Source organism: Phoca vitulina, unplaced genomic scaffold (assembly GCF_004348235.1).
Source record: "Phoca vitulina isolate PV1807 unplaced genomic scaffold, GSC_HSeal_1.0 scaffold7, whole genome shotgun sequence".
NCBI lineage: Eukaryota > Metazoa > Chordata > Mammalia > Carnivora > Phocidae > Phoca > Phoca vitulina.
The window spans coordinates 50,907,932-50,935,920 of NW_022589710.1; the positions used below are offsets into that span (position 1 = coordinate 50,907,932).

Genomic DNA, 27,989 nt, shown 5'->3' on the forward strand with positions numbered 1-27,989 from the left:
CCCGGAAGGCACAATTGCCCTATGACAAAGACCTATATCAGATTCAAGACCTGGAACACTGCTTCTCTTCCTTCTTCTCAAGTCTTTTCCTTTAGGAGAGAACAGAGTTCATTTTAACAGAATCTGAACACTGGAGAAAAAACACACACATACAAACATACACACACACACACACATTTTAATTAACAGGTGCTTTGATGTTCCCAAAAGGAAAAGGTAAGTAGCTTTGGTTGTATGCTTCTACTATCTTTTTACCATTTTTTCTTTCATTTAAATATATTATTCTTTAAAAACTAAAAAAGAAAAGACTGATCACTCCTTTTCCCCTGGAAGTTGTTGAATAAAATGAACACCCTAGCCTCAAGTCAACCATACATAAGAACTCCAAAAGGAATATATATCATATTTCAACCAACATCAGTATGTATCCATGATTCTCTGTGAACCAACTCCCCACTATTTCTCTTTCAATCACATACACCATAATTCCCCATCCCTACATGTTTGTTTTTTGTCCCCTCTAAAGTCATTATTTGTGTATTATATACACATACACACATACACAAATATACACATATAAATATATATATATATATTTACATGCATGCATATATGTGTATCTCAAGGTTATAATTACAAATATTTTATTATGTGATTTTTCTTCAAAATAAACAATCCTGATAGCTGTGTTATTAAAGAACTCTATGGCTCCACATTCAGAATCAAGTCTCTAAGTCATGCCTGGCCTAAAAAACAGGCTGTATCTGATCTTTGGTGCATTCCTGAGGCAGTGACCCTGAAGGACGTTCCCAGGTGCCTGAACAGTGTGTTACATTCAGAATGTAATGAATAACCCTGGCAGGAAGTCACCCTTTAAGGTTTGCAGAAGACTTTCTAATACCTCAAACTCTTAGGAGGTCCTGGCTTACTCCATCTTGGTAAACTCAGCTCACTTTAGTTTCATATTTGGAATAGGAATACTAATATTTTGCCTGTATGAAAGTAAGGAGTTGGTATGGATAATTTCTTTCCATCTGTATTTTAGAGCCATAGGTCTATCACTTTAGATGTTCCATCATAAGACTCTCAGTTGCCTAGGAGTCTATAGGAATCTTGCGGGTCCCAATGGTGGCCATATTCCTAGGCATAACCCTAAGACTTTCCAAGAAGCTAAACAAAATATTATTATATTTCACTGAAACTAAGATGCCATAGATTGTAATATGCATCTCATTTTAGAGATTATAAAATATTTTTAAATATGTATATTTGTGTGTGTATACACATACACACACACACACATTTCTTGAAATCAAAGAAATACTCTTATTTTTATACCAAAAACCAAAAATTACTAGTAGTATATATTTCCAGGATGCACAGAACTTCATGGATTATGTCAATTCATTCTTACAATAACCCTAAGATAAGTAAAGCAGATATTTCTCTCATTTGATAGATACATATACTGACTCAGGGAGGTTGCTTGACTAACCTAAGGTCACCCAGTGAACCATGACAGAGTTGGGACAGGATCACAAGTCTCCTGACTCTAACTTCTATACTCTTTCCACTACACCACATTCTGCCTTTCAGAAAATAGGTATAACAGTTATGTTAGCTGGATACGCAATATCCATTTCTTCTCCTCATCCAGCACCAGGAGATGGGTCATTACTGGTTAAGCCAGTCACAAAAAATTTCTATTCCTGCTTTCCCACTCCCTTGCACCTAGCGGTAGCCACCTGATCAAATTCTGGTCAATGAGACACAGATAGAGGTATGACGAGAACTAAAGTTCTGAGAGTGTTTTGGTCTTTGTTTTGTCTTGCTTTGCATTGCATGTCTCCATGAAGTAGACATAATGCTCACGCAGCCCTGATCCTTCTCCCTTTCTCTTTTTTTCCTATCTTGAATATGGTTGTGATGGCTGGAGCTATGATAATCACACTGCAACCACAAATGAAAAGGACAAGAGAATCACAGTCACTGAGCCACTGAGCCAGTATCAATAATCATTCATCTCTATATTTATTATGTGAAAAAGATATTGTTTAAACTACTGTAATAAGGTTTTCTGATACATAAAGATGGGTGCAATTCTAGATTAACTGTGAAGAATTTTAAGATGACCCCTATATGATCTCCACATACTGGGGTGACTAAAAGCAGAGTTTTCTCTCACTGGTAGCAAAAGTAGTCAGAGAAATTCAAAGTGTGAGAGGAAAGGTCTCCATTACTGAGACAGAGATGACCACAGGGTGACTACAATCCTAAAGCCACAAGGAACTGAATCCTGCCAACAACAAGCATAAGTTGGAGAAGACTCAGTTCCAAGTGAGCACACAGTGGGCCAATCCTTAATTTCAACTTTGTGATACTGTGGATAGAGGACCCACCCATCCCATGCCAGCTTCATAGTTTAAAAATGGGAGAATTTATTCTAGAGCTCAAAATCTTGAGGGACAAGTCTTTTAAAAATAACTTCCCAGTATGGGTAAGGGACTGAACTTCAACTGACATTAACTATTATCCCTAGTAGGAAATAAATTAAAAATAATACAAACAGCAAAAGAACACAAAATTACACATGTAGCACTTTGGAACATACTACATAGGATTTCTCTCTCCAAAAAGTTTAATGTCCTTTTCTTCCTTAGTTACTTAGACCACTACAAAATTAGCTTGTCTTTCCAGAGACATGGGGCAAGGCTGGAAGGGTGATCATTTTAATATAAAAAATTAAAGAACAATTTTGGGTACCTTTCCTTTGAATATCAGGAGGCTAATGAACATTCAACCAGTTTACTGGTGCAGTAATGATGATATCATACCAATGACTCTTCCTAACAACAAGGGATGTTAACATTTTAGAATGTATTAAAGGCTGGATGAGGGGAGAGTGAGCAAAAAGGAAGGCAAGAAGAAGTAGAACAGATTGTGGAATCGCCTCTCAAACTTTTTTTTTTTAAATAGGATATTTATTAATTCATCCACTAAATTGTTAGCAAACACCTGCTAGATGTTCAGGATACAAAAAGTAAATGAGATAAATATGAAATAGATAAGCCTTCAAGGGGCTTATATCCAAGAGGGGAAAACAAGGATGAAACAAGTTAGCTATAAACAAGTAAAATACCTACAAATCAGTACAGGGTTAAGACAAGGAATAAGAAGGGATCTTAGTTATTAGGGTGATAGAAGAAGATCTCTCTGAAGAGGTGACATGTAATTACTACCTCAAGGATGAGAAGAAGCCAACCATGACTGGACAGGAAGTAGAAAGTATTCAAGGTAGAGGGAACCAAAGGCAGAGTCTGAGATAGAAACAAACAAACAAGAAAAACCTTGAACTGGGAGTAGAGTGAGCAAGGAGCCTAAGATAAGGTTGTAAAGGCAGTTCGTTTTTAGGAATATAGGATCTTGCAAGCCAAACTAAGATGTTCAGATTTTATGCTAAGCACGATGAGAAGTCAATGAAGGATTTAAAGAACAACAAAATTTAATGCGCCTTTTCAGAAGCTGAGTGGAGAACAGATGGGAAGACGAAAGAGTAGAAGTGGAAAGAACAGTTAGGAAGCTGTCATACAGTTGAGATGAAAGATGATGGCAGCCTGAAGGGGCGCCTGTGTGGCGCAGTTGGTTGAGCATCCAACTCTTGGTTTCAGCTCAGGTCATGATCTCAGGGTCATGAGATCAAGCTCCATGTCGTTGTGCTCCACACTCAGTGGGGAGTCTGCTTGAGATTCTCTCTCTCCCTTTGCCCTTCTCCCCACTCACACACACACACACACACACACACACACACTCTCTCTCTAAAAAAAATAAATCTTTAAAAAAAAAAAAAAAAAAGAAAGGTACGGCAGCCTAAAACAATTCAAGTGCCTATCCCTGGGGTTATGGATAAACAAATGTGCTATCTACATACAAAAGAATATTATTCAACCTTCAAAAGGAAGGAAATGCTGCTACAATGTGGATGAACCTTGAGGACATACGCTAAATGAAATAAGTCTGTCACAAAAGGACAAATACCATATGATTCCACTTATATGAGGTCCCTAGAGTAGTCACATTCACAGAAACAGTAGAATGGTGGCTGCTGGGGGCTGAAGTGGGTAGGGGTGGGGAGAGTGGGGAGGTAGTGTTTCATGGGTAAAGAATTTCAGTTCCAAAAGATGAAAAGAGTTATGGAAATAGATGGTAGGGATGGTTGCCCAACAACATGAATGTATTTAATGCCACTGAACTTAAAAAACACTTAAAAATGGTTAAGATGGTAAATTTTCTATGTATTGGAACACAGTTTTTAAAAATTTTTCTTGGGGCATCTGGGTGGCTCAGTCATTAAGCATCTGCCTTCAGCTCAGGTCATGATCTCAGGGTCCTGGGATCGAGCCCCACATCGGGTTCCCTGCTCTGCAGGAAGCCTGCTTCTCCCTCTCCTACTCCCCTTGCTTGTGTTCCCTCTCTCGCTGTGTCTCTCTCGATCAAATACATAAATAAAATCTTTAAAAAAAAAAATTTTTTTTCTTAAAATATGACCATGTTAGTTGAAAGTATGCAAAGCAATTTTCATAATCAAAGGGAAAAATATGATTGTTTTGTGATCTTTAAAACTTTTTGTCAAAGCATTAAGAACTCTCTTACTACTGATTATAAATGTACAGGGTAATAAAGATATCATAAAACTAATGTGACTTAGTACACTGTAACTGAAAACAAAAGTAGTTTCATTTATCAAAAAAAAAAATTACAGTGGCCAGAATCAGGATGGGGGCAACGAAGATGGAGAGAATGAAGCATATCTGAGATGTTGGAAGCAGGGTCTCCAAGTTTCTAATGGATACCATATGTAGGGAGAGCAAGAGTGGAATAGTAACTCCTGGATTCTAGTTGAGGACTGGGTTGGATGGTACTGCCATTGACTGGGTTGAGGGAAGGAGTCAGAATCTACAGGTAAAATAAATATTTCTTTTTAAATATGATGCATTTGGGATGCTTATTAGACATCCAAGAGACAGGTCAACTGTGTACTTCAACATGCAAATCTGGAGCTCAGGGCTAGCGATAGAAATTGGAAAGTCATCATTACACAGAATGGATCAGGTCATCCAGAGAGAAACTGTAGCCAAAGAGGAGGGTGGCTGATGTTCTCGTATGCATGGGCAGTGTGGAGACACACCATGAAGCTCCACTCAGAGTCCAGGACCTTGTGACTCCAACTGGACAGAAAAGAGGAGGGAGCCCAAGTTAGGGAGTGCTGCCATGCTCTGCTCTTCAATACATGGACATGTGGGAGGCAGAGGTCCCGGACCAACCAGACCATTCTCTACCTGGCCTCGTGGAAACAGAAAAAGAGTTTGGAACGGAGCATTCTCCATGAGAGATGCTCTGAATCCCAGGCTTGGAGAAAAAAAAAAAAATGAAAATGCTGCTAAAGAACTCAGTAAATTCAGGAGCAAATATCCTCAGTGCTAACTCTGTCGGCAGGAGAGGGGCAGGTACCAGACAAGTTATAACAAAGGCAGGAATTTCCTGAAACCACAGGCAATTTTACAATTCTGAATAATTATTAAGTGAGACAATGTGGGTGAGAGTAGTCAAGCGATTGCAGCATTATTCCAAAAGTAAGGTCTGCACATTGTTGTCAATCAAGCAACAGAATAGGGAAAGGGTGAGGGCCCCGAAAACAAAGTCAGGTGCTCTGGCAACTCCCCTGGGGCCACCAGTCATTCTTCTGCATGGCCGGCCGGGGAGGGAGAGGCACAGCGCAGGGCAGCAGCTGTAGCGGCTCTCCCTTTATTAACAACGATGCCCACAGACCCATCTCCTACCTCCCCCACCCTGTCCCCAAGCACTCTTCATGCGCAAGCTCACTTCTGTCATCCCATAGATGAGGCACATCATCCCCTTTGTTCCTCCAACTGACCTTCTGAGGTAGGTGCTATTAGTAATATCAACACTTTAGAGAGGACAAAAGCTGAGAACAGAGAGATTAAGTAACTTGCACAAGGTCACAGCGCTAGTAAATGGTAGTGCTGGGATTCCAACCCAAATCATTCTAAATTCTCAGACTGTTCTCTAACGATCATTGGCTCATTCATTCAGTCAACCAACAAGAACGGAGAGCCTACAATGTGTCAGCCCCAACTCTGTGCTAGTTTCAGGGATAGAGAAATAGATATTACAGAAGCCAGAGAGGCCAATCAGCCCACGGCCCCAGACTCGTGAAGGATTTTAATATTATCCTTTTTTTAAGTGGAGCCTAATACAGGGCTTGAACTCACAACCCTGAGATCAAGACCTGAGTTGGATGCTTAACTGACTGAGCCACCCAGGCGACCCAAGGACTTTAATATGATTAAAAATGGAAGCACACATTTAGTCACAGGAATATACTGCAACAATTGAAAGAGGTGCCTCCTACAACCTTCAATTCATGTCCCATTACCAAACTACTCTGCCTGAAGAGTTCAATGAACATGATTTGTAACTCCTATAATTATCCTGTGTATAGCAAAACTATATTTCATTGTGGGTTTCTGTGTATGAATATGTATTAAAGGCTTTAATTTAGTTAAAGGCAAATACACAAGAAAAGTCAAAATATTTTCTGACCCTGTCTTGGAACTTCCTCTGTCTTTAATATATTGGGAACCACAGAAAAAGGAAGGAACATAGGTTTCTCTCCACCACCTCTAAGAGGCCCTGAACTTGAATGACAGCATGGGTTACTATGGAGGATGACCAAAGGTCACAGGGGTGGAGGAGCCTAGGGAGGCTTCCTAGAAGGGGCTATATCCAAGGTGGGTTTTAGGAAGATGAATTGCACACTGATTCAGAGCACAAGCTCTGTTTGCAGTCAAGCAGGCCAAGCCCCTCATTGTTAATTATAATCATGAGAATGTTTCAAACTCTCTAAACCTGAATTTTACTTAATAGTTTCAGAGAGTCCTATGAAGATGAAAAAAGATGCTGGACGTGAGACTTTCAGTGCAGGGAATAATAAGCATCCCATTGGGGTGACTGGGTGGCCCCGTTGACTGGGCATCCAACTTTTGATTTCAGCCCAGGTCATGATCTTGGGGTCTTGAGATCGAGCCCCAAGTAGGGCTCCATACTCAGCAGGGAGTCTGCTGAAGATTCTCTCCCTCCCTCTCCCTCTGCCCCTCCCCCCTTGCTCACACACGTGTGTGCACTCTCTCTAAAATAAATAAATAAATCTTTAAGAAAAAATAAGCATCTCATTAATGTTATCTATTACCATTATTATTTCTACTAAGGATGAGTAGGAGTTAGCCTGGCAGAGAGACAAGGTAAGAACTTGCTGATTTCATGCCTGTGGTCATGGCATTCAGGAAGTGAAAGTGGAAGGAAGGGGGAGACCCTAGAAATTTGGGGAAAAAAGGAAGTAGTGGTGTGAGCTTCAGTCTGACACAGGAAATGGCCCGACCAGCTGGCTGCGAGGCATTAGTTGGCCTGGAAATGCCTACCGAGAGGAGGTACAGGAGGCAGGGACGTCACACGGGACCACTGTGGGAGTCCATGTGCATGATCATCTACGTGAGCAGCGTCCGTGGAGGGTGCATGGCGCAACCAATGCAGCTGAAGACAGCAGCTTGCCTGGACAGGTGCGGCTAGGGTCCTCAAACGGTAGACACCACGGCCCCACAGTTCTCCTGCTGCTGGTGTGGCCCAGTCATCTGGGCTGTTTCAGCAAACGGGGCAACAGTGGGACCAGCGCTGTGACCAACCCCTTTGGGCCATATGGAAACCAGATCTAAAAGAGTCCAGTTGTCACAAGAGAATCTGGGATTATCCCAATGTATTGGTGCAGCGGCAGCAACATGGAACCTTCATTTTAGAAATTCCTGCCAATGCTCCCCATATCAAGAGGAACTAGAATGAGAGGAAAACCAAGGTCTAAGCCACCGATCTCAAGCTTGGTGGGTGGCTCTAAATGAAGTCAGCTCAGTGCAGATTTACCTAGAAAAACACAGAGCTTTATTCTGTCAGGTAGAGGAAGAGAGAAAAACTATTTCCCCATATTTCCCTCTTTCATAGAAATAACTTTCCTCCTGGGCTGCACTGCCAACTCCCCTTAACTCTTTCCCCGCCACTCCACCCTTCAGCATCCCTCCCCCCAACCTCCAGAAGCCCTCACCAGCACTCCATCCCCTGGCACTCTAACACCCCTGAAGCGCCACGCTGCACAACTCTGGGAGGCGCCATTTACGTACGTACAAGGCAACAGGAACAGTGCCTCTTTATGGGAATGCTGCTCCTGGAGCCCCGCACACGTCTTTCTGCCACTCATCCACACTTAAAAAAGAGCAGGGAAATCTCAAATGCTCAGGAGAGAACCCTGACTGGGAAAGAAGATGGAAGTAATGCTTACAGCAATAAGAATCCTTGAGCTTATTCTTCATTCAACAGAACAAAAGAAACCACAGCGAAAGGAAATACAATGACGCCTGGGTGATCAGGGGGATGGCAGCCGAACTGAGGGCAGAGACGGGCGGGAAATATCCTAAGGAAAGGAGGAGCATGGAGTTAATTGGGAGTGGAGGTGGGCAGTGAGTTTTAATTGGGGATATCCTGACATTCAAGGACTGTGAAACAAAAGGGTGGATATAGGAAATGCAGATCTGGGGCCTAGAGAAAAATCAGGGGTAGAAAGTTAGATTTGAGACACACACACACACACACACATCCAAAAGATGATACATGAAGCCAAGGGAAGGAACAGGGTTATCAACAGAGGAAGAAAAAGACAGACAAAAGAAGATGGCTGAGTCCTGTAGTGTGCCTACCTATGGGGAAACAAAGAAGTGAGAAGGAAAAATGGGGACACCCAAAGGGACAGAGCTAGATGGCGAGAGAATTAAGAGGAAAACCAGAGGCCTCTGGGGTCATGAAAGCAAGAGAACTCTCAAGAAGGTATGTTTCTCTAGTGTCCAATGTTGTGGAGAGACATTACGGGGCTTGCATGGTCACTGCTGACCCTTAAGAAGATTAACTGGAGTGTTAGCTCCTTGAGGGATGGTCTATGCCCTTTGTCACCATATTACCAAAGCTCAGGGCCAACGATACAGAAGGAAAGCAACAAGCATTTGTGGAACAGAGTAAAGCAGCTAGACTCGAAGCCCCATTGTAAAGAGTTAATAATATACTGTGATTACAGTTTAAAGTTTAATGACTCTTAATACAACTTTGTACAGGAAGGCAAAAAATCACCAGTGCACACATTGTTAATCCCCATTACAAGTTTCTATGGAGGAAGCACTTTTCTTTTCACCTGGCACAAACTGAAGCTCACCTCAGAGAAGGAACAAGAGGCTATTTCCTGGGATCTCCCCTGCCACAAATTCTCTGAATGACCACAGCAAAGTTGTAAAACCTTTCCATTTTTGTTTCCACATATTTATTAATTTGGAATTAATATAAATTCATTTGCAACCTTGAAAATACTTGAAAGACGGGAAATAGATTTAACTAGTCTCAAACTGTATGTGACTCTCACATGTCCAACAAAATTAAATACCTAGCAGGTAAACACTGCTTCTGTGGAAGGGTTTATTCAGCATGCCTTCCCACCTGTTTTAGCAAGATTAAAACTGGCCTGACATTTACCAAAAAAGCACCTCTTGGAAACCCAATCAAACCTTTAAGGGCTAAAAAATATCACCTTACATTTGTTTCCCATACAGAGATTAACTCTCTATCACTCTCAAGTTGTACTTTAAAGACAGAATAGTAATAACTCCAGCAAATAGCTTTTGCCAGCTTACTCTGCACGGCCCTGTGCTGACGGCCTTCTGTGCATTATCTCAGCTGATCTTTGCAACCACTCCGTGAGAGTGCTATTGTTAACGCCCACTTCCAGAGGAAGAAACTGAAGCTTGGATCAGCTAACTTTCTCAAAGCTACACAAGCAGTAAGTGGCGAAGCTCGGCTTTAAACCCAGAATATATCACACATCCTCACAGGATCAATTTTCTCAGCTGTATAATATTCTGCTACATAAATGACATATAAAGACCTATGATTTTTTTTTTTTTTTTAATTAGAAAGATTTTTTAAAATAGGAAATCATGAAACAGATGGCCAGCCTACACAGGGACCAGATCCACAGGTTCCAAATGATGGATCTTTTACTACTAATGGACCCATCTGCCCTGTTCCCCTAAATGAGGGCAGTCAATGCTGCATGGGAAGAGAGGGCAGGGGGTACATGGCTGAAGGCTCAGACTCCCAGCTAAGGCCTGTCAGATCCATACACTAGAGACCACCTGTCCTATAGTGCTCCTCCCTCTTCTTCCACCTTTACTGGCCCCTATTTCTCTAAGGAAATAGTGGTAGGTTTGAATGTCTTAGGCTGGGTTCCTTAGACGTCACAGCCTGAGACCAAGCTTCTAGGCCAGTGCTCTATGGCAATCCCAGGGAAGCTAGAGTCAGAAAAAGAAATGAGACAGTGAAATCAAATATAAAATGGCACGGGACCAGTCATGCCTTCACAAGAAACAAAACTTCTCACTGGTCATATTAGACACCCCCAGAGAGGCTGGTAGAGACTGCAGCCTCCCAAAAGTTTCCATCAAAGGGAGCAGTGCTCTGAGAGAAAGTATCTGCCACGTCCTGCCTGTTTCTTGTTCCCCACTGGGCCAAAGTTCATTCCATGGTGACCCAACTTCCCCCATACTTTTGGGGTGTACTGTCTGGCTCCTTCAGCAGCAGATGGGAAAGCCAGATCCCACACCCTACAGGGTGATGCTTCGACTGAGTCCAAAAGTGGTGGGAGTAAGCCCAACATGGCCTTGGATGGTAGGATGGTATAGTCCAGCAGAGCCTGTCACCAAGGAAACCCAGAGGCAAGTGGGGCTAAGAGGATTTGAGGTGGTGCCCAAGAGGTGACCAACAAAGGAAGGTTAAATCTCGCCAGGAACCAGTACTGGTATGCAATCCCACATACACAGAAAATGGAAGAGATGACCTAATAAATGTTGGACTGTGGGTTATTTGTGCTCATGGAGCTTCTGCAGGTTCTTAGAATTCTCACTGCCACAAGACATCATCCGTTCACACATTTTTCGTTCATTCAGTAAGATTTCTTCAGCATCTCCTGTTGCTAGGCATGTTCTAGTGAAATTCTAGAGACAGAGGAGTGAGACTCAGACCTTGCCTTGGAGAGGGAGATAGGCAAATTAAACAGATAATCACAATACGGTGTGATCAGGGTACCCCAGGAGAATCCAACAGTGCCATGAGCACAGAGAGGAGCGGCACCTAGCCCATCTTGGGGTCAGTGAAGAAAAACTGAGGGAAGGTGGTACCTGGGCAGGGGCTTGAAAGATGAACAGAAATTAGCTGGGGGCAGCGAAAAAGGAGATTCCAAGCAGTATGGCATCAGTAACAACAGAACAAGACAATGCATCATGGTTAACTAGAGGGTGACATTCGACTTAGCCATGTTTAAACAGTGACATTACCATACAAAACCAGTTTGGGTACCGAAAAGTATGTGCAACAGACATCCTTGTCTCTTATATTCATCCCCAGACCTTCCCCCTCAGCTCCATTCTTGAACATCACTCATTACTGACCCCAACCCCTGGAGTATGTATGTATCAGAGATGGGGTAGGATCTGAAGATAAGAATAAGACATGGCATGAGGCGAAGATGAGTCTAAGAAATGAATTTTATGTTCAGGGATTGCCTGAGATTCAGGAGCGGTATTAGGAATGGGGCAGGAAGCCAGGATGGGGGTGATGCAGAGCTAGAGTGTTTTGTACATGACTTAGAAACTTGAAGTGTAACAGTTTTTAATAAGTTCCCCCACGTAAAATGGCTATAATAAAACGTGATATGTTCATACAAAGTCTATGAGATGAATGAAAGCATGTTGTATTTTCTAAACTACAAGCAGCTCAGTCTGACTGAAGAAATAAGCCTGGAGAATAGTAAGGCAAAAGGCTGGGAAGATGAGGAATCAGGTCAGACAGGGCCTTGTGAGCCATGCCAAGAAGGTTGGGTTTTGTCATAGGGTAATGGAGATCAATTAAACAATTTTAAACGAGGAAATGATATGATTCAATCGTATTTTAGAAAGATCATTCTGGAAGCAATGAGGAAGACAGACAGGAGGGTGGGAAGACCAGCTTGTAATCACAGTGATGAGGCATGGCAAGATGAGGGATAAAAAGGAAAGATGTTTTTTATGAGCCATTGAAAATGAAAGATCATCAAGACATGGGAATAAAGTCTATTTGAAGCTCATTTAGGTTGAGGGAGTAGTGATGTAGTAAGTGGATGAAAAAGACTAGTGGGGCGCCTGGGTGGCTCAGTCGGTTAAGCGTCTGCCTTCGGCTCAAGTCATGATCCCGGAGTCCCGGGATCGCGTCCTGCATTGGGCTCCCTGCTCAGTGGGGAGTCTGCTTCTCCCTCTGCCCTTCACCCTGCTTGTGCTCTCTCTCTCTCAAATAAATAAAATCTTCAAAAAAAAAAAAAAATGGAAAAGAAAAAGATCTTTAGAAAACTGGATACTTTTCTGGACATTCACCATCCTTCAGAAGGACTTCATGGGGAGGAATGATTGAGGGGTGGTAGGATATGAGGAGTTCAGTTTTAAACCCAGTGAGTTTGATGGGCCTGTGGGACAACCACACTGAGATGTCTTAGGGTCTGTTAAACAGATCAAGAACTCAGAAGAAGAAAAATAAGTATTAATAACACAGATTGAAAGGTCACTGGTAGCCATGGGTTTGGAGTAGGTCACCTAGAGACAATGTACAACGGGAGGCGAAACAAGAAGGGTGTGAAGGTCAACATACACACGCAGGGCATGAGATAAACAGACATTGGAGAGGTCACTGAGCATGCCTCCTCCTGTCACCATCATGAAGGCCTGCACCAAATCCAACCTTCCGTTGCAAAATCAACCTGGTTTACTTAGAACCCAGAGGAAGACCAGGTAAAAGAGATACTGTGTTAACTTCAACAAGCAAAGTCTTCAGGCGACGGAGAGTTAGGGCAGCTGTACGTGAGCTCAAGGACAGCTGAAAAGGGGAATGGGAGGCATTAAACAGAAATGCAGGGAGCGTGCATTTCTGGACTTCCAGCTCTCCAGCACCTGAAGAAGTGAAACCTTCCTCCCCTTGCTATAGTGCGGGCCTCTGTGGGTGCGCTTAAGTTGTTTTCACACTGACACCAATACTCCCACTACATACACGTGTCATACACATGTTAGAAACAGTTCTCTAGTTTGGGTCAAGGCCAAGATGTACAATTAAAACTTGAACGTCTCCCCCTAGAACTGCTCTTAATTAAAAAAAAAAAAAAAAAGAGTATGGATCTCTGGATGTGTTTGAAGTATCATTTAAGCCAGAGACCCTCATGTCCAAGTAAATACACATACATGCAACATATTTACAATTTCGGGTGCTTCACAGACACCTTTGCCCAAGTTCCCTCCACGAATCCCCTAGGGGGTTCTTGGGCTCCCTGTGGAAAGCTCCACCCTAGAAAAATTTATCTAGCTCCTGTCACTTTCAGACTGTTCAAAACAAAACCAAATCATTCCAGAAGAGCACAGCAGAAGGAAGCCAGGCGCTGTGGCTTCCACTGACCCTGAACTGATAATTCCTTATTTCCGTTTTCAGTAATGCAGAGGATATCTCCTTCCCTTTTCTAAGAATCCCTCCCCTCCAGCTCCCCCCCCCAACAAAACAGACCACAGGCACATAAACCAAAACAACCCAGCCCAACGCTAAAAGTCAGGCCTCTCGGGGAGCAGCTACGGCAGGGCCCCAGGCTGACTGTGACATGATCCTCACGCAGCGGGCCCCCTTACAAACGAGAAACATCCCTAGTTCATGACTGCTGACGGGGGCGGGGGACAGGAAGGTGGCCACCCTGGGTGGGCTTGGCACGGTGCAAGAGGTGAGTAACTGTCTGCTGACTGAGGGCTGGCTCTGCTTTCCTAGCGAGGGTCTTGGGTTTCGATGGGTGACAGGTACTGTCGACACCCCGTACTTTTTCGGAGATTGTTAAATTTAGAGAGCAGATAAGTTAGGACGTGTTACAACTTCTAGGACAAAATAATCTTCATTATAAAAATGCAACCCACTCGGCACATTTAAATGGTGACAACTCACCCACCTCCACGCTCCTGGTGAATTTCCCTTTTTTGCATCTATTTTTCTAATGTATATTTTATTATGAAAGGAATACACTCTCACTAAAGAAAACTTGGGAAATATAAAAAAGTATAACTATTGCTGAACTTCTGAAATGATGTGATTTATAAAAATTCCCTTTGCATGTACCTTTTTCAGTTTCCCAGGGACACTTCATTGTTTAAGGTGAGGCGTTCCTTTTTTTGGGGGGGTGCTTGTCACCACAGACAAATGGGACAGGATCTTTGACCTTGTGACTCTCTGAGCTCTCACCTCGTGGCCAAGAATTATTTATTCTATTGTTTTTTCCAAGTTGATGGAAATTTCCCACCGTTTATGCCTATTCTCTTCACTTCCTCAACCTGAAAGACTGGAAAGAAAAATTTAATCACTGGAAGCTCTTTCCTATTACTTTTTCTGCTTCAGTCCTCATACCACCCACCTCCATCTGGAGAAGTTTTCTCAAAAATTCTAGCAGGGATTTAGAAACCAACCACACCGTTATGTGTATTTGGTCCTGCCACCACTAATAGTTATATGTCTTCTGGTGGATGTCTCACTGACGGTAACTCTTGCAAAACAGAAAAGCCACAAGTTCAAAGCATATAAACCCATAAATGCAAACACAGCAGACATGCTAATTAGAGAATCCAGAGGAAGACTTCAGAATTTGATTCTCCCTGCCTCTGGATTCTTATTTCGCTCTGAGAGGGAGACTTTTTAAAAAGCAGATCCAGAATCATATTATTTGCTGAGTGAAATTAAGGCCTTGGATGCATTTTCCAATCAAGTATAAAACTGGAATCTAAAACAGTAAGGAAGGGTCAGTTTAGTAGAGAAAAGCGAGAGCCTTCTCACCTGGCTCGCAGTGGCAAAGAGCACACATGAGGTTAGCGTATATGATACTGAAAAGCTGTCATTGCCAGGATATCCATTTTTTCTGTGTTTCAGTTTTCGGGTCTCTGAATGCTTGTGTATCTGTGATTCACATACCAACTGCCGCATCCACGGGCCAGACTTGATTTCTGGATGCGGTGTTTCAATTACAGAGAAAGCATACAAGGCTGACATATGTGTGCAGAATTTATTGCAGTATCTTCTTGACCTCTTTTACTTTTAATAAGAACAACAAAAAAAAAATAGCAGTATGGGTTAAATTGAAATGTGGTTTTCAGTTCAGGGGAAATGCAAAGGGCTTTAAAAATGGTGAGCTGTCACCACTCCTCACTTCCAACACGACGGCACGAACAGTGAGAATTGTACTGTGATAAAACGATTAACAGCTTCATCACATTGATATAGCTGCACTCACTGAGCCCCCAAACCTCTGAAATGGGCATTTTTACTACCATTTCCCATCTCCAGATAAGGAAACTGAGACTCAGATGATAAGGCGCTTGCCCAAGGGCACAAGGGGAGGAAGAGGTCAAGTTGTATCTGACCCTAGTCTATTGACTCTGAAGTCCAAGCATGACAGAGCTCAAGCAATAAACTCTCCAAAGGAAAACGCCAGCATCATAGTTCATTTCACACTAGAGAATGAAGAAAAGAACAAACCGGAAAAGGAGAGCTGGCTTGACTTTTCCACTGGAGCTAGAATGCCCCCAGGTTCAGCCCCACGGCCCCATCTCCTCTTAGGTCTGCTTTAATCCTTTCGTGGCTTTAGCTCCCATTTCCAGCCAGGGACCCCCACACAGATGTTTCCAGCCCTGACTTCTCCCCTGACTCTGATGCCCACTGAGCACCTTCACTTCCATGTTTAATAGGCCTCTCAAAAGTCACGTCTCCATAACTGAATAGCTACTTTCCCTCCAAAGCTGCTCATCCAGAAGCCTTCCCCATCCAACACGATGGCAGCTCCATCTTTGCCATGGCCCTGAGTGACAAAAACATCAAGTCATCCTGGACCTCCCTCTTCCTCCTACACGGTTTTTCTCATGTTCATTTTACAAAAAGACACTGTGCAAACAGATTTCTCCCATGCTTAAGATGGCAAGCTCCCCTAATACATGAGATAAGACATCGTTTGTGTACGACCTGCCAGGAGCATCTCTCCTAAAGCAGTTAGGTGAACTTCATCCATCACAGCGCGGGCTACCAATGTACAATGATGTTCACCTACCACTTTTTATGGGCTACTTGATAAAACACTTATGTAACACTTCCTATCTCCCAGACATTGCTCTCAAAGTGCTTTACAACTAATGAATTCATCTAATCCTCCTAAGAACTCTCTGAAGCAAGCACCGTTATTATCTCCTTTCCATAGATAAGGAAACTAAGACACTGGGAAGTTAAACAGCTTGCCCAAGACCACACAGTTCAAACCTCGACAGTCTGGCTCTGGAGTCTGTCCTCTTAACCACTCACCACGCTCCATCCATGAAACAGACTTGTCCCCCTGGAAGTGCAGAAATGAACCTACTTTGCTTTCTTATGGCTGGGGCCCACCTCTGCCAAGTTCCTGGCATTCTCTGTCCTCTTCAATGGAAAGTGGTAACCAAATGACAAGGGACCAAAGCCCCCCCCCCCCCCCCCCACAGCACTGTGCTGTGACCAGCCAGGTCACCCAGCGGAATCTAGTATGTGACAGCAAATGACTCTGTCTCCTTGGAACTGCCTCCCCAAGGCCTGCTCAGGGGTCAGGAACTGAACACCGACCAACAGCAGAGCAGGAGGGCTCCAGGGCCCCTGAGTGTGATGGATGGTGCAGCTGAGGCAGGGGGGCTGCTGTGGAGGCTACTGGGCCAATTAGGCTGCAGGTGAGTGCCTGGGATGTGCTGAATTTACTCAAATGGATCCTCCCAACACTCCCCCCCCCCCTTATAGATGTGACTCTCATACCAAATTTATTAAGGAGAAAGAAATAGGTAGAAGAGAAGCACGTGTGTGTCAACAGCCCTGCTGACAATGTGAACTGACAGCAAAAACAAGGACGGTTTTCCTTCTAGCAGGATCTCTGTGGGTGTGCTCAGAGTGCATGGACTGCCCCTGTTAACTCTTTAGAGCACTTTTCCTTTAGTTTCCAGATACAATAGTGACGAAGCGCACAGCTTCTAGAATTAGGAGGTTGCGGTGGGGTCAAAGCCCTATCTTCACGACAACCTCTGACAGTTACTTAACCCCCCGTACTACTAATTCCCGACCTCACAGAGTTGAGGCGGAAATTAAGTGAAATAATGTGGAGTAAAACGCTAGCAGAAGACCTGGAACATAGCAAAACTCGATGAATGGTGGCTACTGAGAGTGATTTTGATAATTTCACTAATAAAAGTTTTTCATACCCTTCGACTATTTAGAGTCTTAAGTGGAAGGAAATGTAAGGACAAGGAGTGATGTAGAAAAAAATTAATACTTTATATTTGGCCAAGGGTGGGAAAATACACAAATAAAACTGTATTTCTGACAGCTGTGGTTCACACGTTTAAATAACGTACAAGAGGTTAGTCTGAGGCCAGCTGAGGCCAGTGGAGGTGTGCACAATGAAAAAGCTCACCGGCTGTGGATCACCCTAGCCTTATCCACTTAACTATGGTATTACAATCTTTCTCCTTTAAAAACTCAAGTCAAGAGAGACAAATATATTTAGTTTCTAAAGCAAACAGAGGAATAAAATCTGTTTTCATTTAAAGCATCTCACTTTATTTTTTTTTTAAGCAATTAGCTAACTTCAAAGGGTAACCAACGGAGTGATTTTTTATCAGGCTGGCAAGGGTCTGGTGTCTCACTTCAAAGTTCGGGCAGATTGAAAGCCACTGATAGTCCTGCTACTCTGGCTGGCATTTGGCCCAGAAAGTGCTGAGAAGGCCAGTTTGTTCAGATGGTGTGTGTGCACAGACCCACAGCACGAAAATGGCACCTCTTTCGGTGAGAGCCGGGGTTCAGCCTGAAAGAGAAGGGTGTGTAATTATCCCATCCCCAAATTAAAATCAACGAGGGTCTTTTGGGGTGCCAGCCGAGAGCCCCCGTGGGACATAAGAGTAGATGGAGAAAGTCCTAATTAGATGGAAGGGGCTCCGAGTGCTTAGTGCCTCCATTCTTATGAATATCTGTGAAGCAACTTAAGCGGGACACCACCAAAAATCCGGGGAGGTGGGTCCAGTGCACACAGATGTGCCAGGGGATTCCTGCATGACTTGAAACAAGTTGCTTGACCTTCCCAGGTCATTTTGCAAGCAGAGTGAGACCAACCAACTGCGTGCCAGTCTGACAGAGTTTATGACGGGATTAGATTTTATTTATAAAGAGGTTTGACATCCTTAGCTCCATAGTGCTTTCCTATTAATAAAATGAACATGTTAAGAGCTCAAAGTAGAGTCCAGAGTTACTCATCTGCTCACAAATCACCAAATGGCTTCATTTTTCAGGATGTAATACGAGCCATCAGAACATTAGAATTAGACGATCACATGGCAGTCAAAAAAGGAAGACTTTAAGAAGTGGTCTACCTCAGACCTCCCTGTCCTCTCCTACTTGACTCCGTCACTCCAGACACAGAAGTCTAGCCACAGACCTGGACAAGCTCGTACAGACTATCAGAGCCACAGTTCGCCGGGGCCCATTCCCTAAAACCCACTGTGCCCACCGAAACCCTATTTCTACCTCCAATCAAGCGTGACTGCTCCTCTATGAACCTTCCCAGCCCAGCACAACCTCAGAAAGATTCCTCGTCTCTGAGTTCACAGTATGTGGTGCCCCCTTTGATTATACTATTGATCTCACTGTTATCTGACTACTAATTCTGTATAAACATTATGCCCTTTCTCCCTCAGATCAGAGGCTGTGTCGAAAGAATAAGCATTACACTTCTCTGAATTCCTAACATCTTCCCCAGAGCCTTGTACCCAGAAGATGCCCAATGCCATTCCCATGAAGCTGCCTTCAAAAGATTTTACTGGGCCATTAGCAATCTGCAAAGTAGCTTCACACTCATTATGAGGACACTGCACAAAGAACATTAACCTTCCCTTACCTGTTAGTGAAGCCACCTCAGAGCACAAGTCGGGGTTAGTCTGAGGCCAGCTGAGGCCAGTGGAGGTGTGCACAATGAACAAAAAAACTCAAGGAACTTTGAGTTTTCAATCCTGCCCTTCTATTATCTGTCTATAGATTTTTGGCCAACTGTTTCTCATTAATCGCATTTCAGAAAACCAGCGATAGCACAAGAAATCTACCTCTTGACACTGCTAGAGATGTGAGATAATATATATGACACATTTAACATTTATTCAACATAAACAGAGAGAGGATACTATTTATGTAGTGGTTTAATGTGTATTTTTCTTAAATATCAAATTGCCAGATAAATGCTATTCCATGGGGGAAAGTAACACTTTCTAAAGAATATGCTCAGCATTTTAGATCCCTCCTGGCTAGTTTAAGTGTCCCTTTCCCTCACTGACTCTCACGCGGGCCTGGGGTTTGGTCTGCTACATCTTTTGCAACTTTAGACCAAGCTTCCTGGAGTCCTGAGATCGAGGGAGCTACAGAGTTTCACTGCAGAGCTGACCAAGGGGAGGCCAAGTCCACAGGAGGAAGTGGAACAACTGGCTTTTCCAAAATTACCTGGCGAGGAAACAGGCCAGCAGAGATGGCCTCAGGCCTCCTGGCTATAGGTCATGGCTCCAAACTTTCTCATCCACCTCTGGAGGTGTGCAGAATCCTCGGGCATTCTGCTGTTTCAGAAAGCACACCTTGTAAGTGTGGTTTGTCAAATCACAATTAGGGAAAGGGTCTTTTCAAATATTATTCACATCTCATTTTATAGTCCAGGGCCACCCTGACATTTCTTACTTGATACAAATTTCATGCTCATGTACTTCCTAGTACAGTCTATCCACACCCCAATGTGCGGCATTTGGCCCAGACTATTACTCTCATACCACCTCGAAACAAATACTCTCATACTACCTCGAAACAAATACTGTAACCTGCTGGCCAGCACTCAAAATGCTGACTCTGAAAGTATGTCATGTATTCACATAGTGTGGGCAGGCATGTCACTGATTATCAGGACCCTGGCAGAGTTAACACTTCTTCCACATCCAGAATTGAGAAAAATAGTGACAAAGAAAACAAACCCTCACTGTGTTTTATTTCTTGTGTCATGTTGTACATGCCAACATATTTTCTCCTTCACGTCCGCTCTTGGAATACTCTCTCATTACAGGAGCGGTGAGTCATTGTTGCGACCTGCTCCACCCATGAGTATAAGCTAAACTATGGACATCTTGAGTTCTCAGGGGGTTATTTATCTTGGGAAGGTTGATCACACTTTGCATGATCATATGGTACAGATGTTTATTCATGAAGATGACCTCAAGTGAAGCAAGAAATTTCTTGGTCTGACTATTTAAAAATTCAGCCAAATGTCCACCCAGTGGGCAAACCCCAGTTCCAGAAGAAATTAAAGCTGAGATGAGCAGAAGTGTGATGGATCAGGACTGATGTACGCTGACAGACTTGAGTGAGAGGTCTCGAGACAGACAAAAGGGTGTGTGCTCACCAGTGGGGGGGGGGGGGGCAGGGAGTAATCAGGGCAGAATTACAAAGGGAGGAGATAAAGTAGCACTTATATGCTTCTTCTGTGAATCCAAGCTTCTTTCATTTCCTCTGGGTGAGAATTACATCCACAATGTAATAAAAACCTAGAGACTCAGTCACTCTTACAGACCCCACTGTCACTGCCAGCCTTCGGCAAATCTGCCAAATGGAGAATGCTGGGACCTTCCAGACTCCTCCTCCTTCCATTAGGCCCTGCTATTCAGGCCTTTTCCTCAACCACATCTTAATTTCTCCCTTTAGCACTGTGGTTTTCCAAGTGTGGACTTTGGACTGGCAGCATCAGCATCACCTGAGCGCTTGTCAGAAATGCTAATCCCCAGGTGCCACCCCAGACCTACTGATTAAGGAACTCTAGGGGTGGGATCCACAAATCTGTGTTTTCTCAAGGGCTCCGGGTGATTCTGAGGCACACTAGAGTTTGAGAACCGCAGCTTTAGATGACATTAAGATGAGAGAGCATGGGGGCACCTGGGTGGCTCAGTCAGTAAGCGTCTGCCTTCGGCTCAGGTCATGATCCCAGAGTCCTGGGATCGAGCCTCACATCAGGCTCCCTGCTCAGTGGGGAGGCTGCTTCTCCCTCTCCCTCTGCCTGCCGCTCCCCTACTTGTGCTCTCTCTCTGTTAAATAAATAAATAAAATCTTTAAAAAAAAAAAAAAAAGATGAGAGAGCATGTGCATTTTAGGAGAGGACTTACAAAGAAGGGAGTAATTTTCTAGCAGTGGAATCTCAAGTCATGTGACAGATAGTGAGGGAGATTTAAGGCTGCTGAATTCGTTCATGCCCTTACCATCTCTCATTTTTAATCTCACCTATTTCAGTCTTCTCCCCACATTTCCACTAGAGACATGTGCTTGGCCTGAAAAATCTGACCATGTCAAACCCCAACTTAAAAACCCTTCAGTGGTTGCTCCTTGCCCATAAGATAAAGTTCCAAACCCCTGGCACAGGACCCAGGGCCCTTCATCATCTGCCTCTGGGCCACCTCCCTGGCCGTTTCCTTCTGCACTTTCCCTCCTACTCAGCCATACCTCACTGTCTGCAGGAGGCTCGTATTTCCCCAACCCACTGACATGGGGTTTGGCTATGTGGCTTACCTTGGCCAAGAGCATAAGAGTTGAAGTGATGTCTGCTGCTACTTCTGAGCAGATATTAAGTGCCATACTTTTGTTTTATCATGTTCTCTTTTTTCCCATTCCCATAAATAAGATCAGTATTGTCCCAAAAAGAGGCTGTTTCTTAAGCCTCGGTGGGGGGAGTGTGTGTCTCAGAATGAAAACAGATAAGGAGCAGAACCATAACTGACCTGCACTGGACTTGCAGCATAAGTGAGAAATAAGCCCTGTAAGTCACTGAGATTTGGGGTTATTTGTTATTTTGCTTAAACTGACCATTATGGCACATTTGATCCCCCATATTCCCTCTGTCTGGAATGTCTTTCTCCTCTGCTCTACCTTTCCTTCCAATCCCACCTCAATCCTATCTACATAAGAGATTTGCTCATCATTCTACACTCAGCTCAGGTGTTATCCCCTCAATCAAGTCTTTTTTCGTTCCTAAGTATAACTGATCGACTCCTACCTGTAGGATCCCCTTTGGATGCTACAGACCTGTAATTGTGTCCTTGGAACTTTGCATTCATTAGCACCATCTTTAGAACAACTCCTCTTAAAAAAAAAAAAAAAAAATGAGCCGTCATTTTACAGAGTGGGAGACTTTGGCTCAGAAAAGCAAGGCAACTTGTCTACGTTTCCCAGCCACAGAAACAGTTTTCACCGAGTGTGGGTCTGGCTCTGAGCTCAGCAATCTTTCTCGTGCCCCACACACCTCCCTCCCTCCTCCATCAGCAAGCTTTCAGATCATCCCATTCTGGTGGAGAGAGTGAAAGTCTACTTATCAACAACTTAAAAGGTTGTGGAATTAATTTGACACTTGAAAGACTTGCATCTGGAAGTGGGCTTCTTACCCCCTGAGAAGATAATCACTTCCTCTAAGTGGATGGATTTATTCGAAGGCTCTTGGCAAAAGCACTGGGGTGCTTGCAGAACTGAAGCATTTTGTCTGTACCTTTCCCAGGTAGTGTGGTGTGCTAAGCCAGGCAGACTCCCACTGACACTGCCTCGGGAACCTTAGGAGAGGTCCTTTTGGGTTTGTCACAGGATAGGATGTTAAGGAGCAGAGGGTTCAGAATTCCAAGTAAGTCAGCTACATATTGATATTTTTCGGTAAATGAACAAGGAAAAGAACAAGGATAGAAAAGTGACACAGTGGCAAAGAACTGCACCAGACCACCCCGGTCAGACACGGGAATAACTGCCTAAAGTGGAAGGGCAATTTTAGGTTTCTATGAGCTGCTGGCTCTTTGTTGTGCGGTTGGGCTTTTTATTTGTTTTTCTCCTCCTTTCCCACTCTTTAAACTTGTCTAAGGGAGGACTGGAAAGTATAAGAACCTTCAAATCCTCCCCCATCAGCCATACCAATCAAAGATGAGCAGTCAACAAAGTACCAAGATATTCTTCTCACACGACACTCATAACAATTTTTTCAAGGTTACAAAGTTTTTCTCAGTTACTAATTGGAATCCATTTATCTCTTTCACCATTCCAATGGAGTTTTTTTTTTAATCCCTCAAAGGATGTATTACCTTTAAATGATACCATCAGAAACATTAATAATAGCATTTTTCCCCTTTGAGTTTAGAAAGCTGTTCAGAGCTCCAAATGGTCACTGGGCCCGTTAGGACACATCTGATTTACTCTTTAAAAGACCATCCACTTCGTATAACAAATAAGAGCCAGCATTTACTGGGTATTAGCATTGCGCTCTGTGTTTTTCGGGCATTGATTTATTTAATCCTCGAAAGGAAGCTATCCAGCAGGTGAAATCACTTATCGCCACCTTACAGATGAGGAGAGTGAGGCACATAGAGCATGAAGGATCTGCCTGAGAGAAAGGGTGTCTCTCCCTTTCAGAGGCCAGTAGCTGCACAAGACGACAGTTAATGATTCACCCACAGCCCTTAGGGAGCTCCTTTCAGTAGGGACAACACATGCACTTAACACATTCTCTTTCTCTCTCTCTCTCTTTCCCTCTCTCTCGGTCTCTCTCTCTCTATCTCTCATCTTCAACTCTTCTTCACCCAGCAAGAGGCGGGTGTCCAGCAAATTGCTTGGCAACGCGCGTAGGAAACTCCATCCAAAGCCCGGGTCTGCCGGGTCCAGGCTGCCTCTGGGCGCTGTCCAGCGGGCAGCGCGCCTGAGAGGCCAGGCAGGGGTCCTGTCTCCGGACACCCCGAAGGTGGGGCGGAACGCCAAGGCCGGGATTTCACGCGGGGGGGGGGGGGGGAGGCACCGTCCCCAGGGACACCTGTTGTCGCCTCCCTACTCGGGCCAATAAAGATGTCGCGGGGACCCACATTTCAGGGAAGACACCCGTCCTCAAATAGTGTCCGCGTAGGGGTGAGGGGTTCGCAGGTGTCTTCCCCGACACCCCCCCACTTCGCCCACCTTGGGCGGGCTCACCTAACCCCCTCCCACCCCTCGACGCCGCGGGCTGGTGGAAATGTCGCGCCTCCCCGGGGCTCCGACCGAGGAACGCGCGGAGGTGTGGGGGCCCGCGGGGCGAGGGGCAGGGCCCGCGGGGCGAGGGGCAGCACCCGCGGCGCTAGGACCTCGCGGGCGGCCCGCCCCCGCCCCCACCCCTCGCTCGCTCCACCTGCGGAGCCCCACCGGCCGGGCACGCTCGCCTCCACCGCGGGACGCGGGCGCTGTTACCTGCGACGCCGCCTGCAGGCTCCCAAGTGTCGGCCGGAACGCCGCCGCGGTAGAGCCAGCAGGGCTGGCCGGGGGAACCTCGCCCGGCCCCGCCGCTCTCGCTGCCCTCCCTCGCGGCCGCAGCGCCGCCGCCTGCTCCCGACTCTCTAGGCTCGCTCCGCGCCCGCCGGCTCCTGGCGCCGCTCCCGCCGCTCCTGATTGGCCGCGGCGCGCGCCCGAGCCGCGCCCTGATTGGGTGGCCGAGAGCCGGGGCGGTGGGATGGGCGGGGCGCAGCCTGGACCTGCTCCCGGTGCCCCCGGCGCCGCTGCCTCGCGTCCCCGCTGCACCTCCGGACCGAGACAGACACGAAATCGGGATCCTGCCCCTCTGCGCCGAGTGAGGCCGGTTGTGGAAGCACGCGATGGAGCGGAAAGTAGCACAAGTAGCGTGGGGGTGGCGGGGAGTGGGGATCGTCTTGGAGTCTCTCCCACACCCCATACCAAGGCTGGACGGCGGGGATCCTTGCTTTTCCGGCCTCACTCCTACGTGGGGTTTTGACTTCGTGTTCATTTTCATACATTTTACTGAAAAAAAAGGCGTAGGACGCAGGACAGTGGCTTGTAAACAGTGGGCGCCAAATTGTGTTTGTGGACTTAGGTTGGACTTGACGCACAATCTATTTCTGTGTGGTCCAACCAGAGTTCGCAAAAGGGAAGCGACTTGTGCGAGGTCCTAATCGCGTTAACAAATTAGTAAGAGCGAGAAAGATGGTGAGATAGATCTTCATTTACAAGGACCTTAATACTTAGCTAGGGAGACAAGGCTAAACGATAATGGTAATTGTAATAATAATAATTATAGTAATAATAACCCTAACTTTTCTATGGCACATATTGTTTGCCGGGCACTTTTCTAAGTGCTTTGCATATATTAATACATAAGTACAATAAACAGCTGACCTAAAGATGTCCACATGTCCTGTGAAACGTGTGACCAAGTGACATCAGCCTAGAGCGTAACAGATTTTCATCTGGAAGACACACCAGCAGTCATTCCACACTGCAGTTAAGAGGCGCAAGTTAGAACGGAGAGAGAGCATAGCGAATTAAAATTGTTCCTATCTTCCATTTCTTCTCCCATAGTTCTTTAGTCCTCCCAACATTTTGTCTCACCTGAACTGGGCCTTTCTAAAGAATAAGAAGAACCACTATAAATTCAGCGTTCCGCCAGAACTTTGTTTTACCACTCATAAAAGGAGCCCCCTCTAAGCATCCAGGTAACAGTGAGTAGAAAAAAGTAGCACAGTTTATATTTTAGCATCTTTGACTTTGGTTGCGCTAATACCTTGAAAACAAATATGTAACCATTTTCCTACAAGTATTTCCTCTAGTTCTATTCTCCTATGTTGACAGAACTCTAGAGGGAGAAATTTGGGTTGGTAGAGAAAGACCGGAGTGAACACCAGCTTGACCGACTCTGAACAGCTTGATTTTTACCCTAGAGTAAGCTTAACGTCATTTACTTTGAGGAGCCCAGGACCCTAGAAGGAAATTAGCTCAGTTTTCCCAGTTTTATTTCAATGGATGAGCAATCAGTTCACTCTATATTGAAAAGATGGACTGGCCTGGGTGGAGCCTCACCTGATGGGAACACCATAGCAAAATAGACTGTGTGAGGAAGGTTCTTATACCAGCATCCCTCTCCAAGCTTCAGAAGCACATGGAGACATCAGCCCATCATTCCAGTTGCTCACTTTTCATAGCTGTGGCTTTTGCCAAAGCAGAAGTTCCATTTGGATTGGTCACACTATCACTCCAAAGAAGAAAGGCTATTTTAGGTGGAGAACTATGTTGACCCAAGATAATTTCTTAAATCAATAGCCCTGGTTGCATCACACTAAACTTAGCCTTCTGAAGGATGAGAAGTGAAAGAAGAATCTGGATTCCACTATGTCTACCCTGGAATCTTCTCGTGGGCAGGAACTGTTTATGAATCTGTCTGTCCCCTATCTCATCTCGCAAAATGTTTGCTTAGTTGTGCCTCCTGCATCACATTTCTTCTGTGGTGACTCCTATTTAGCACTCAAGACTCAACGAAAATGTCCTGTCCTCGGTGAGGCTTTCACTAACTCTCCCAGGCAAAGGTAGTGATCCCCTTGCCCCTGTTATATTCTCATTCCAGTACAAAGCAACAATATTCCAGCTCGTTACCAATGCCTGGCCTAGTACATGGAACTCAGTAGCAAGTACTCAACAAACTGATTGACTAAAATTCCTTACAGGTAATAGAGTGGCATTAAGGAGACTGGGGCCACACCCCTATGCCGTTCAACAGGGCATCCTCCAGTGCCAGGCTGGCTGGATATTTGATGGGAGTCAGAGTGATCATCTGCCCAGTCTAATAGTGAATAGGTAGTTTCTATATGTTAGGCACTGTTGGGTAAAGAGAAGAATAAGGTCTGAAATCTACACAAGATGAAATGATGCAGCTAATTTAGAAAATAGTTTGGTGGTTCTCAAAGAGTTAAACAGAGTTACCTTAAGACCCAGTAATTCTACTCCTTGGTACATACTCAAGAGAATTTAAAACATATGCCCATGCAGAAACTTGTAAGTGAATATTCTTAGCAACATTATTTATAATAGCTATAAAATTGAAACAACTCAAATATCCACTAGCTGATGAATAGGTAAACAAAATGTGGTACATCCACACAATGGAATATTATTCAACCATAAAAAGGAATGAAGACTGATATATGCTACAAAATGGATGAACCTGGGAAATATTATGCTAAGTAAAAGAAGCCAGAAACAAAAGGCCACATATTGTATGTTTCCATTTAGATGAAATATCCAGAATAAGCAAATCTATATAGACTGAAAGCAGATTTGTGGTTGCCAAGGGGTCAGGGGAAGGAGAAATGGAGAGTGACTGCTGAGTGGATATGGGGTTTCCTTTTGGGTTGATGAAAATGTTCTGGAATTAAATAGTGGTTATGGGTGCAAAACTTTGTGAATATACTAAAAACCACCGAGTTGTAAAAAGCAAAACAAAACGTGTACATAGCAGGTATTCAGAGAGTTTGGAAACCATCAATGAAGAAATGTTAGTTAAATCCTGAAGTGTTAGTAACCAACAGTGTAAAAGTGTAGAAGAACAGAAAAGCCTATAAAACACAGTTAAAAGTTGGCTTGTCTCACCTCCATGCTCCCACCGTCAGCAACCCTCCCGCCGTCAGCAACCCTCCCACCGTCAGCAACCGAGAGGGGATTTACTCCATAGATCCGCATTGTCCAATCAAACATTCTATGCTAATGGAAATGTTCTTTATCTGAGCAATCCAATTTGGAAGCCGCTAGCATATGTGGCTATTGGACATGTGAAATGTGGTTAGTACCACTGAAGAACTGAATTTTAATTGCATTTAAATTTAAATAGCCACATGTGGCTATTGGCTACTCTACTCTAAGTGTAGCTTTTGCTGGTTTAGAGG

The 27,989-nt window shown here is 44.4% G+C and overlaps 1 protein-coding gene across 2 annotated transcripts in view; it reads right to left on the reverse strand.

Annotated features, from left to right (window-relative positions):
• Nucleotides 1-24,591, reverse strand: part of STON2 (stonin 2) — a 138,998-nt gene extending 114,407 nt beyond the window's left edge. For both annotated transcript variants that reach the window (XM_032405707.1, XM_032405706.1), the window contains exon 1: nucleotides 24,514-24,591. The gene's annotated coding sequence lies outside the window, so the exon portion shown is untranslated. The remainder of the gene's footprint in view (nucleotides 1-24,513) is intronic.
• Nucleotides 24,592-27,989: the final 3,398 nt, after the last annotated feature.